We start from the raw sequence: 12,072 nt of genomic DNA, 5'->3' as shown, positions 1-12,072 counted from the left end.
CAAGAATAACATTCACGTTTGATCCAGGAACGTACAATACCCATTGCTCCGTATAAGTTGGCTGGTAAACTGTCCGCTGCTACATGGTTATTTTGACGTGGCGCTCAATAATGAGCGCGGAATCACCTTCAGCCTAGAACATGGAAAAACTTACAAATTTCTTGCAGACCCTTTCGGACTCTCTTTTATCAGTGACAGTGATATGACAGCGGAGACAGCACGTTTGTGTGTTTTAGGACTTCGCTTTAAACGCATTTTCAAAAGTTTTATTTGCGCTGCGCGCTCTGCGTGCATCGAGCCTACCCTATACAGAGGCAAACTGCCACTGCTGCGCTTCGGCTCGTATTACATGCGCAAATGGTGGCCCTTCACTCAACGGTCCAAGCATTGCAGGAGACTGTTGGAGATTAGGAACGACGCGATTCTAGCCGATTCCAAGATCGCCCGGTGAACCGCTCCACAGAATTGGTGTAGAAGAACGGGAAAGTAGATGTAGCCTACATTCCCATGTTTCTACATCCAATAAAGAAATAGATAAAAAGACTACGGTTACCCAGCGATTTATATTTTGGTCAACATGTCCCCCTTAAAACGATATAAGTGCGTCGTTACGCCATCATACTCCAGTGGATATTGTAGTTCGTTGACCTCTCTGAAAACGAGCCAACTGACGAACTGACAACAGGAGCACATTTCTGTGCTCAACAACTATCGTGTCTGTTCGTGCGACCGTATACCACCGCACTCTATATCGCACACTAACAAGCCGAGCAACAGCCTCACACACGCACTGCCGCTGGCAGCCCTCCATAACCACTCACAAAATGCGGGTTCAGCCGAAGGGATTTGGGCTTTCTTCGGCAACATCGTCTCAAATGTGTCTAGACAGCTAAGCGAGAGAGAGAGAGGAACGAAGAAGGAAAGGTAGGGGTGTTAACCAAGTACGTGCCTGTTTGGCTACCTTACACTTGGAGAGGGGAAAAGGAAGGAACAGATAAAGAGAGGAAAGAAAAATAATAATCAGTCATTCACAGTCAGTCGTAGAGGAATCTCCACTTTCACAAGCATTCGTATAATCCAGTGTCCTTCAAAAAAGCAGAAGGGCTTTTGTGGCCTTTTGGACGCATTGGCCATGATCAAGGGCCTTTTCTTCTGAGAGCGCTATATTGTCTAGGAGGTTGAGTTTCGCTTGCAAGGTACGTCCTTGAGTGTCAAAGGATGGGCAGTGACACAGAAGGTGCTCCAGAGTCTTATCCCACCCGCACAAATTGCGCGCCGCACTGTTGGGCATTCACATCAGGAATGAATAGGAATTTGTAAATGTGACGCCCAACCATATGCGACACAGTCAATTTGTTTCACCACGGTAGAGCACATGTGCGAGGCAAAGTCGCAAGTTTGGGTCGAGAGAGTGAAAGCGTGAGTTGGTGAAGCCCGGTGAATTCCATCGTAGAAGTGTGATGTGGCGAGCAAGTAACTGAAGTTGTCGCGCAGCATCATTTCTTGAAAGTGGTATAGGAACCTACTGATGTTTTTGGTGAACTGAACGCGCAGGTTCATCTGCGCTGTCATTGCCGACTATTCCGCTATTGCTTGGAGACCACTGAATTACAATGTCGTGGCCTTTCTGGAGCGGGTGACTATGAGCGTGCATTATTTTGTACACTAGCTGCTTGAGTAACCCATGACGTAGGCCAAACTGCAGACTTTTTAGGGTTGCTTTGGGATCCCAGAAAATGGCCCAACGATTTGGTGGCTGCTGAAGCACGTGTACTTGAGTGTACCTTGAAGAGCCGCAAGTACTGCTGCGGTCGACGTAGTATTATGCGAATATTTAAATTGCAAAGAGGAGCAACTACGGCTCCGGTAGAGTTGTTTGAGGTAATGAAACTGTCCGAGTAAATTTGTATTCGATCAAAATAAGACTCGTTTAGGAGGAACAGAGACAATTGCTTCAAGGCTAGCGATGACAAGTCTGCCTTCTTAGCGATCCCAGGAATTGAGCGGCACACGTGCATTTGCCGGATGCACCGCAATGCAGATGGTGGGTGTTTCGCAGGCTTGAAGACAGATGGCATCGAGTCGTGGTGCCTCGTCAAATACCACAGAATGTAGCCTGAGGTCTTCGCACTAGCAAATCGGCTAAATGGTGATTTGGTAGCCCAGAAAGGTGTCTAATGTGCGCTCTTAGCGTCTCACCGACGATATAAGTGGTGATCGGCTGCTCCCGTGCAATGACAATCATTGCAGCTGTCGAAGAACATCTCGGGAAGCCAAGACATGTCCGAAGTGCTTGAGCTTGTGCTCTCTGTAGTGCAAGGAGATTAGCCTTGCATGTTTTCGACAACACAAGAAGGCTGTATCACAAAAATGCCGGAAAAAGTGCCGTGTATAACTGCAACAGGGAGCGCACGAACGGTCCCCACGATTTTCCACCTGCGAATTTGTACATATTCGCAATACGAATGGGCTTTTTCTTCATTTATGAGACATGCGGACTCCAGTTGAGGTCACGATCCACAATAACGCCTAAGAACCTGTGAGCATTCCTGTACGCGATGGACTGGCCCTCGATACACACCAGGTAGAAAGAAATCGATTTTCGTGTGATTCCCACTAGTGCACATTTTTCTGTAGAAATCGTCATACCTTGTCGGCGAAAGCATGCCGCTGTCAGATTTGCCACTTTCTGGATTCTGGCGCGCACTTCTGGCCTTGTCACGCCGGACGGCCAGATGCAAATATCGTCAACGTAGAGTGAGACATTAGCAGTGTGTGGTGGCGTTTCGGCAAGCCCCGCAAGAACGAGGTTGAAAAGAGTGTGGCTCAACACTCTGCCTTTTGGGACACCACCACTGGATATATATCTACTCGCCGGGCCATCCTCTGCCAGGACAAACAGAAATCTCTGTGAGGGATAGCCCCTAATCCACCTAAAGACGTGACCACCAAGTTCTGCAGCTTCAGGAGCTCGGAGAATGGCCTTATAGGTTAAGTTGTCCTAGGCACCTTCTACATCTAAGAGTGCCACAGAGAGGCACTTTATAGCTTTTTGTTACTGCACGGATGTCACGAGATCAATGACGCTGTCAGTTAAAGACTGTCCAAGTCGAAAAACAGCCTAGTCTCAGGCTAAATGCTACATTATTCGAGGTACCATTCCATACATGTCAGCATCATCCTCTCCATGACCTTACCAATGCAACTCGTAAGCGCAATCGGCCGGTACGATGTAAGGTGCAGGGCAGACTTCCCAGCTCTGGACGACTTTGATGTAAAGCCAGCGCTGTGAAGGGACGACGTTGTTGTGGAGGTGGGTGAGCGATTATCTGAAGCTGTTCCATCGATGGTCTTAAAGTTTGTTCATCGGACGCTGAACTTTCTTCTGAATGCATCGGACTTCCCGCAGGTCATAAATGTACTTAGCCTATATCGTCTCTCGGCCAACCGGTGGATCACTCGAAGCCTCTCTAATTCTTGGTCGAAAGCTATGCCTCTTGTTAGATGTTGTAAACGTCCGCGTAGAAGCCTGCTAAGCTTGTATGATCATGTACTCGAGGGGCTCAGGGTCATGTGTGCCCTTTTTCTCAATCGAAATCCGGTACGCTTGCCAGTCTATCGGTCTTCAGAGCACAGAGTAAAGGGAACTGTCAAGGCCTCTGATAGTCATGTACGCAGAAATATGGTCGCTGCCATGAGTTTCAATGTCTGTGAACCATTGAACATTGGAACTTAAACTATTCAACAATAATGTCAAGTCCAAACAGCCGCTTTAAGACACTCCTCGTAGATAAGTCGGGCTGACATCGTTCAAAACCCTTAGTGCATGCTCGAAAGCAAGATCAACAAGACTCGTGCCTCGTTCATTTTTCCTGAGGCTGAGCGAAGACACCGAGGTACTGGCAGTCCTGACTACCCCGATTTCGAAGTGCAACCCGAATGCCCACTCAGTTCTTTTATTGTGCCGGAGTTTTTGTTTCTTGTTGTTGTTGTTGCTTTTACTGCGCAAAAGACAACCGCTTTATAGTGAAGCACTTCTCTGTTCCCCATTAGATATATATATATATATATATATATATATATATATATATATATATATATATATATATATATATATATATATATATATATATATATATATATATATATATATATATATATATATATAATTTCGCGAGCTGCATATCGCGTAAACTTGAACGAGTCTGTTATTTGTTTCTTTCGATTCATCCGACCCACAAAACTCTCCTGTAGACTCAGATCATCACACGTGATGCTTTTGCTGCTCTCTGCAACACTGAAGTGACTACACGCTGTCCGCTCTAGGAACCATCCCTGTCCGCCCTTTCCTAATCAGTTTACTCTATGGCGACACTGTTGAGGCGCCCTCGTCATTGAGACCCAAAAACCCCACACGGCAGTTTTCGCGCGCGAAAAGTGGCCCCCACTTGCCATTCAGTCACATCTCTATCGATCAGAGTGTCCTAAATGTGTGCACTCATTCCGCGTGAAGATGCGGTAACTCAACAAAATCATAATTTGTCTTGACTACATTTATTAGGCTGTGACATTCTGTCTCTAGATTAATTTCAAGGCTTGTCACCTGGTGCAAAACTTTCGCCTTCGCGTGCAAGATAAACTATGGAATCTACTCTTCCTGACTATTTGTCGCCCCCCCCCCCCTCCTCCCCTTCGGAGTTACATAAAATTATATGGAATCTAATATCAGGAACAAAAAAGTCTGATTATTTTCTATTTTATCGAGCGTCATTGATATCTGGCGCGAGTACCATGCAAAGAGAAGGAAATTGTTTTGTTTTTATCGTCATGTGTTCGCGGTGACGATGAATGATGGAGAAATACGCCACATTTGGTAATATTCCCCTTCCCCATCACACATTCATCTGAGCGCCTAGATTATTGAGGTCTCAAATCAGTGGTTTCCATTAGCTCGTCGGCTGACTCTAAAACTTATATTCAGTGAACGTACGCTTTGTGTATACCCAATTTCCGGGACACAAACAAAAGTCAGTTGCTTCTTAATTGCTCGTCTTTTTTTTTTTCTCTTCTTTCTTGTTGCATATGCTGCAGCTTTGGTTAGCTGGAAAAGCTACTTGCATATTCAGCAGCCAATTTATAGAGGTTTTCCTCATCTTGCCGCACAAATTTCAGTTGACGTTCAATCAATGTTCCCTTTCCGTGGTTATTTTGCTTCTTTGATTCTCAGAATACCTTCTCTTTCCTGTTTATTCTTTCTCCTTCTTCTAAATTATAACCTACCAGCTCCTCCGTAGACCGGTGCTTAGTTCCGTAATTAAGGCTCCTGTGTGCGTAGAAGTGCAAAAAAGTAAAAAGAGAGGGACGAAATAAATAAAAGAAGAAAAAAAAACTGAGGTGCTTGGCCACAAGAAAAGGGCGCTAATAAGAGCTAAACGCAATGCAGGCTCGATGCTTGCTTCGAGATGCAACGAGGCCTGGCGTGGGCTGTAATGAATGAAAGCTGTCGCCGCAGTTTTCGCGCGTTATTGCAGCTACTGCTGCCAATTAGGGGCACTGATAGACAAGCAATTCAAAAAGAAAGAAAATCCAGTCGCGCGGCAGCGTTCCCTTGATGATAATGCCAAGTGCTGCATACTCTCGCCACTCTCAACATCATGCGTTATTTCCTCATTTCTTTTATTTTAACCCAGTGGATTTCGGTGTTTTTTTTTCGTGTGATGTTTTGGTTGTTTCTTACTCACTTCTAAGATACACAATAGGCTTAGCGCATTGAAGAAGTATAACAAGCTTTGTTCCTAAAGAACAAAAGACAATGTAGAAGTCGCTTGCTCAAGCTTTAGGTGTCAAAAAGCGCTTTGCCATTTTTTCTTCTTGCTGGCAACGGTTTTCTCGTTAGGCACTGAGTGACCGAAGATAAACATAAAAAAAGACAGTTTCTTGGCAAGAAAGCGCACTAATGTAATTGATCATGGTATTTTAAAACAGGTGGGATATATTCATAAAGAAAATTGAGAGAACATCGGTCAAGTCATGTGGTGACCGCATCGCTAATTGGAGGTATCCTTCTGCAGGAGGAGATGGTTAATGCTGGCTCTCATAAAAGTTGCAAAGCATAAAAAATTGAGAAAACGAGAAATAGAGCCCCAATGGAACTGTGTTCTATTTTTTTATGATTTACATTTCCGCCGCTCTGCAATGTAATTTCAATGTAGCATTAGGTGGACCTAATCCAGTTATATTAAACAAAATATCACAGTAGAACTGCGGTAAACAAAGAAAATACATGTTTGTCGTTACTAATAACAACCAAACTTCTCCTAACATAGAAGCCTCGCGAAAGTAAGCAACAATTGGTTACCTGCTCAACGTGGCCACTGCCTTCTGTATGCTATTTGTAGTGCATTTCAGGATACGCTTGTATCGCAAGCTTTCCCTTGGCTGCCACGATGGTGCGAAAACTTAAAATCAGGCCTTGAAAAAGACAAGTCCACTTGTCGAAACATTGGCTGGCACTTTGCCTTTTTCTGGTTTTGCTCATCATTCATATAGAAAAATATTTGCTTCCTTCTATCGTTTGTGGTGGAAAAAGATATTTTCCAGCCCTTTCCTTGCCTATGCTACTCACCCATTTGATCCAGATCTTAAAAAGGAGTAATTTGCAAATTTACTCCTTCTGTATCTATTTCTTTTCCTTTTTGTTTTGTTTTATTTGTTTATTTATTTATTTTTATGTCGTTTTTGCTCAAAATGACATTTCTGCTTCGCCTCCAAGTCACTCTCTTTGACGGCAAAAATAGCGAATCGAGACATTTCTGAACGTGCGAAAGTGCCAAATTGTAAACATGATCAGCAGTACTGATCAAACGTTGTCATGTATTTCGAAGACCAAATTACACCTAAATATTCCTAAATATGATGGGACTATCTGCTTAGAAGTTTCTTTGTTTTTTTTTCTGTTTTTCTCGCTTTTTCAGAAGCAGTATAGATAACTTTAATTTGCAAGAAAAGAAAAGGGAAAAAAAACAAAGGTGAGGTCGAGCACATTTTTCGTTGCCTGACAAGTGAGGCAGCAAAATGTTGCCTTGTACAGTTGCTTAGTGACCTCGGCCTTTGCAGCTTCAAACGATGGAGTGCTAAGCAAGAGGTCGACGGTTCCAAATATAATGCATTCGCACGTTATTTTATCTCGATTGAGAGGTTTAACATGTCAATTCGTCACCAGTAATAGTGAACTGAAAAGCACTACGCAAGGTGGAGAAAAAAAAAACATAAGGAGGCATCGCTGTACCAGTCAGTTAAACTGAAAAGACTGTACGCATCATTTCTGTATAGCATCGGGATGAAGAAAATATTACTCGGTAAATGACTGGACTCTACTGAAAATTATCGATCCCTATTAGTGATTTCAAATGACCCTCATTTAATAGATCTGTGAGTAATCACATAGCAACATAAGTGCTTTCAGGAGTGCGCTCTGATTATCCCTTTTCACTTGACACTGATTCTGCATGAGGAACTCCTGGTCAAAACTAAAATCACCGATGCGATGCCGCACACGGCAACTCTTTATTTTCCTCACCGCTTTTCTCAATGCGTGAGTTTTAGGAGGCCCGGAGTAATCGCAACCCGGAGTCGCAAGATTAATAGAATTTGTAATTAGCAGAATTAACAAAACAACTGACAATGTAGGTGTTGCATAGTCCTGACTGCATTGTGCACCGCTCATACAACTCCTTGCCGTAGAACAACTTGGAATGTCGTGACGAAACTTGCCACCTTTTCCTAGAGTGTTCAAGAAATTCTGATGGAACAAAGCTGCGGATAGGTATCTCAGGCTCGGTTCTGGTCACGTATATAGCGGCTCGTCATTTTTTGACAAAACCAGTTCAGTAAGAAGGCATGGAGACAAAATTCGGTGCTACCTCATCTACGACGACTCTCCAAGTACGCGCATAGCCGAAACACGTCCCGCATGAGCCGTGTGCCGCAAGTGAGCTTCTCTCATGCCTCCCTCTGGACCTAATGGGCCACTTATAACGACGCCACCATGAAGTTCGCGTAGTTCTATCACACACCTCGTGAAGTTATCGTCAAAGAGGTTACACTTACCCAGTGGCGCCTGGAGCACACGTCTAGTGACACGTACACGGTGGCAGGTACTTGGAGGCACATACCTACTGGCAATTATCTAGTGATACGTACCCAAGTTGGCGTGAAACAGGTTCATTGTGGAGCGGCGCCTATCCAGTGGCATATATCCAGGGGCGCATACCCCTGGGGACGACCTATGTTTTTCAAGCACAACCTTCAGGATCAGTCAACGTTTTTCTACTGCATTATCTGCGGGATCAGTCCCTATTTTTTTTTAACAGTGAAGCTGTTTACGGCTAGGATTTCGTGCATTTTTCGCGTCCGTCAACAAAACTGTGAAAGCAATAACTGTCATCATCAGCAATAGTTCACGCCACTGCTCGCGCGTTCGTCGTCGTCGTCGTCTTCTTCCGCAGCCTTCCACAGCCTGACTCCGTTGCCACGCATCGTGCACGCGTTCCCATAGTGTCCCTCCCTGTACGAAGGCGCTGACAGCAATGGCCCACTGCCACTCGGTGCGGTGAACGCCGCGACCTCAAATTTTTTGCTTCAGTATATCGCGGAATGAAAACATATATATATATATATATATATATATATATATATGTATATATATATATAAAACGAATGAATAAGACGAATGGACGCAGATGTATAAAGAAACACCGCCGAAGCGCTCTGTACAGATGTTTAACCAGCGAAGCTGAACGCGCAACCTCAGTTTTTATCAGGGTTAATCACGACGGTTCATTAAACGACGGCTTGGCACGCTGCCGGATCCTCGTCGCGCAGTTGCTGCTTGCGCTCGGTCGCACGAGCGTGTTCTCGTGCCCGGGCTGCAGCATTGGCGCGGAGTAGACGAGCTCGTTCCCTGCTCTGCTCGCGGCGTTGCTAATCGAAAGATGCTTGCTCTTCAGGAGTACGTATGGCGCGCGGTCTACCCATTTCGGAGCAGGAAAATGCTGCGCGCGCAGTCGGCTGCGACGGAGAGGAACGACTTCTCTACCGGCGCAGCCAATCTCACGCCTCTCTTTCTCGTTGGTTTCTTTGTTCTCGCGCTTGAGCATACTAGGTTGCGCCGAAAGAGTTTTCGGCGTACAGCCGACAGACAGACGGACGAATCGGTTAGCCATATACAGCTCCGCTGTAGAATAAATGAGAGTGCGTACCTTTCGTCGTCATGACCAACGACAGACACAATAAATGCGTTCCTACCTTTGTTCAAAATTCAGTGTCCCCTTTTTTTCATGTGCTGCACAGCTTTGCTGGTAATCCACGTTCATAGAGTGGAATGGCTCATGATTTCTTTTTCAATTAGATAGCCGAAATGAAACTGGTCTCATCATGAAAAGAATGCTATGAAAAGTAGCGTATACTTACGTATTGCTAAGTAATGCAACCTACAGCTACGTAATGTTCGACAAATATGAACGATCACGTGCATCTCGCGTAATGCGAAGCGATTGCCTTTCATGGTACTTCACAATAGGTCATGAATATTAAAGCGATATGCCCTTTCACAATTAGAGAGGCTACGTTTCTTTCTTTATATCTTGCAATGCGTTCCTTCTGTTGACATCTGTCATCGTCGTTGTTTTGTTTTCTTCACATTCCGCGTGAACCATCGGTGAAGATGCGCTCACCACCGGCGGCGATCAGCGCGGGTTAAGACATCACGATGCTCATTCCGAGCGTGGCGGATGCCAGATAATTGCTTCCCATCGCGAACCTCAGGAACCAATCTCGCCAGCGCGCACAAAGCCCGTCTCGCCAACAGCGACAGTGTGCCGCTGTATCTGCCCCCGCAGTAGGCTTGCAAGCGTGTCCATTAGCGAGCCACAAAGAGTGGCCGTCCATTCAACCTTTAGCCGGGCAGCGTTCCTTTTGTGCTGGCCTCCGGCATCTCTCGTCCTCTCTCTCTCTCTCTCAATTCCCCCGACGACCGAGACACGAGAATGGCTGGTGCATCGCGTTACTTCGGTAAGGATGCGCGGAACGCCATCGAAAATTCATCACGCACGGCTTCTGCGTCGCCACTGTGCCTTGCCGTGGCCCGGTGATGGTTTTCAGCATTGTCGCTTCTGGTGGCCTCACCCTTTTCATCTAGGGTCCCCGTTCTCAGCGAGACTGCTGTATATGCTTTCCATTGTTGTTGGCTACGGAGCGCCAATGTCAATGAAGTCCACCCTGCCGTCCACACAGCTCCAATTCAATTCAAATCAATTCTTATTTACCAGAAAATATCCTATATGGACTACTGGACTAAAAACTGCAAGTAAACTGTTTCATGGGGCCCAGGAGACCATGCTTACATGGCTACATGCGAAAGGTCAATAGTTAAGAGACACTTAAAAACATCATGCACGAAAATAAGCACGTTACTTGCGCAGGTATTAGAATGTAATTATGCGTGAACTAAGAACATGTACTCTTATTTGTAGAATAAAAACAAACACAGCAATGCATATTCTACAGTTATACGTAATACTCTAATTTTACTAACAGAAAAAAACGTTAATACCACCAATACAAGAACTAACTGCAATAAGATAAATTAACACAATGCAATAATACCGATAGGCAGTAACAAGAATAGAATAATAATACATAAAGCTCAGAGAGCAGACTAACATGGTTTACAGCACACTTGCGGCTAAAGACAGCATCTTAATAGATAATTGAATGAAGAAATAAATTAGTTCTTAAGAAATATTTCTCGAACTGCATTTACCTTGGACTTGTCTAAGCGTTTTTGTTTACTTATATTGAACGGAAACTTGCATTTATAAGACTGGTGTTTATAGTCGTTAGGGAAACGGGGTATAACCCAAAACCCACTCGACTACGTCCCGAGTATTCATATCATGGCTATTGCGATGAAAAAATACATTAGTCTGAATGAAGTGTTTAAATGCAGAAAAGCAGATGCAAAATGGACGCAGCATGTGGGACTCACACACATCTTGGATTTTGATTATTCGGTGAGTGCGAAAGCATGTGTAGGTCGGAGATAATTATCCTATGTTGGCAATGCATGTGACGGACAGCTGTCTTTTTCTATTCTGTGTATATCGCGCTGACTTGTATTAAGCCAAACCAAACTGAAGTAGTTTGTGTGTGATTGAAATAGAGCGTAATACATACTAATTTGTTTTCGGTTTGGCAGAGTATCACGGCAGTACGAGAAAGCCCCCATAGGTAAAGAAAATTTCTTACACAAATTATTTATGCCACAGTCCCTACCCAGATGAGATGAAAATGTTACACCTAGGATCTTGTATTCATCAGCAATCTCGATTTGTATGTTCGGCGCATACATCTTGTTTAATGTTGAATGTCTTGTTTCTACCTCCAAAAATTATCCCGTTGGCTTTCCCAGGGTTAAATTTAAGTTTATTTGATAGTGACCATGATTTAATGTTACTTAATAATGGATTGCATCTTTCTGCCAACGCATCTTTATCTTCGCCGGACAGCAAGAGTGTGGCATTATCAGCATATATTACAATTTGCACCATTTTGTCCGTGTTTACAACGTCAATGACCAAGGCGCTAAAAGAAAGGCACCTACTAGACTTCCTTCCGGGACACCTCTACAAATCGGATATGAGCGATAGTTTCCCAGACTCGCGCATTTAGATCTGTCAAGTATGATTTACCTAAAGCCACAGGAGTGTCCCGAACACCGTACATTTCTAACTTATGCAGTAACATGTTATGGCCAAGGGAATGAAAAGCTTTAGTGAAATCCATCAACAAACCTCGTAGCATCACAACTGTCGTCTCCAAAGCCGGCGAAGAATAACAGGGCTCGTGTGCAGGTTGCTCGAGAGTAGAACAAGCCAGACCACTTTAACCGAGCGGTCGCGGTGTCGGCCGCTCCCGGGATCCCGCGGCACCGTGGTTGGCCGGCCTAAATGAACCGTGGCCACGGCGGCTACCTCTTCACGCCGCCTCCCACAAATTGGCGACGCATCCAGC

At 44.7% G+C, this 12,072-nt stretch overlaps 1 protein-coding gene and 1 long non-coding RNA gene across 10 annotated transcripts in view; one reads left to right on the top strand and one right to left on the bottom strand.

Moving 5' to 3' along the window:
- LOC135909252 (uncharacterized) overlaps window positions 1-8,277 on the bottom strand; it is a 119,085-nt gene extending 110,808 nt beyond the window's left edge. For 5 of the 7 annotated variants that reach the window (XR_010566662.1, XR_010566664.1, XR_010566660.1 and 2 more), the window contains exon 1: window positions 8,203-8,277. This is a non-coding gene — a long non-coding RNA (uncharacterized lncRNA). Of the gene's footprint in view, window positions 1-8,109; window positions 8,154-8,202 lie in introns of those variants that run through there. The other 2 variants (XR_010566661.1, XR_010566663.1) reach the window with 2 other exon arrangements.
- LOC135909244 (igLON family member 5-like) overlaps window positions 1-12,072 on the top strand; it is a 351,641-nt gene that overhangs the window by 304,711 nt on the left and 34,858 nt on the right. The window lies entirely within an intron of this gene.

The sequence above is a fragment of the Dermacentor albipictus genome, chromosome 1, assembly GCF_038994185.2.
Source record: "Dermacentor albipictus isolate Rhodes 1998 colony chromosome 1, USDA_Dalb.pri_finalv2, whole genome shotgun sequence".
NCBI lineage: Eukaryota > Metazoa > Arthropoda > Arachnida > Ixodida > Ixodidae > Dermacentor > Dermacentor albipictus.
Note: the sequence above shows the minus strand (reverse complement) of the source record. Positions and strands in the feature narration are given on the sequence as shown.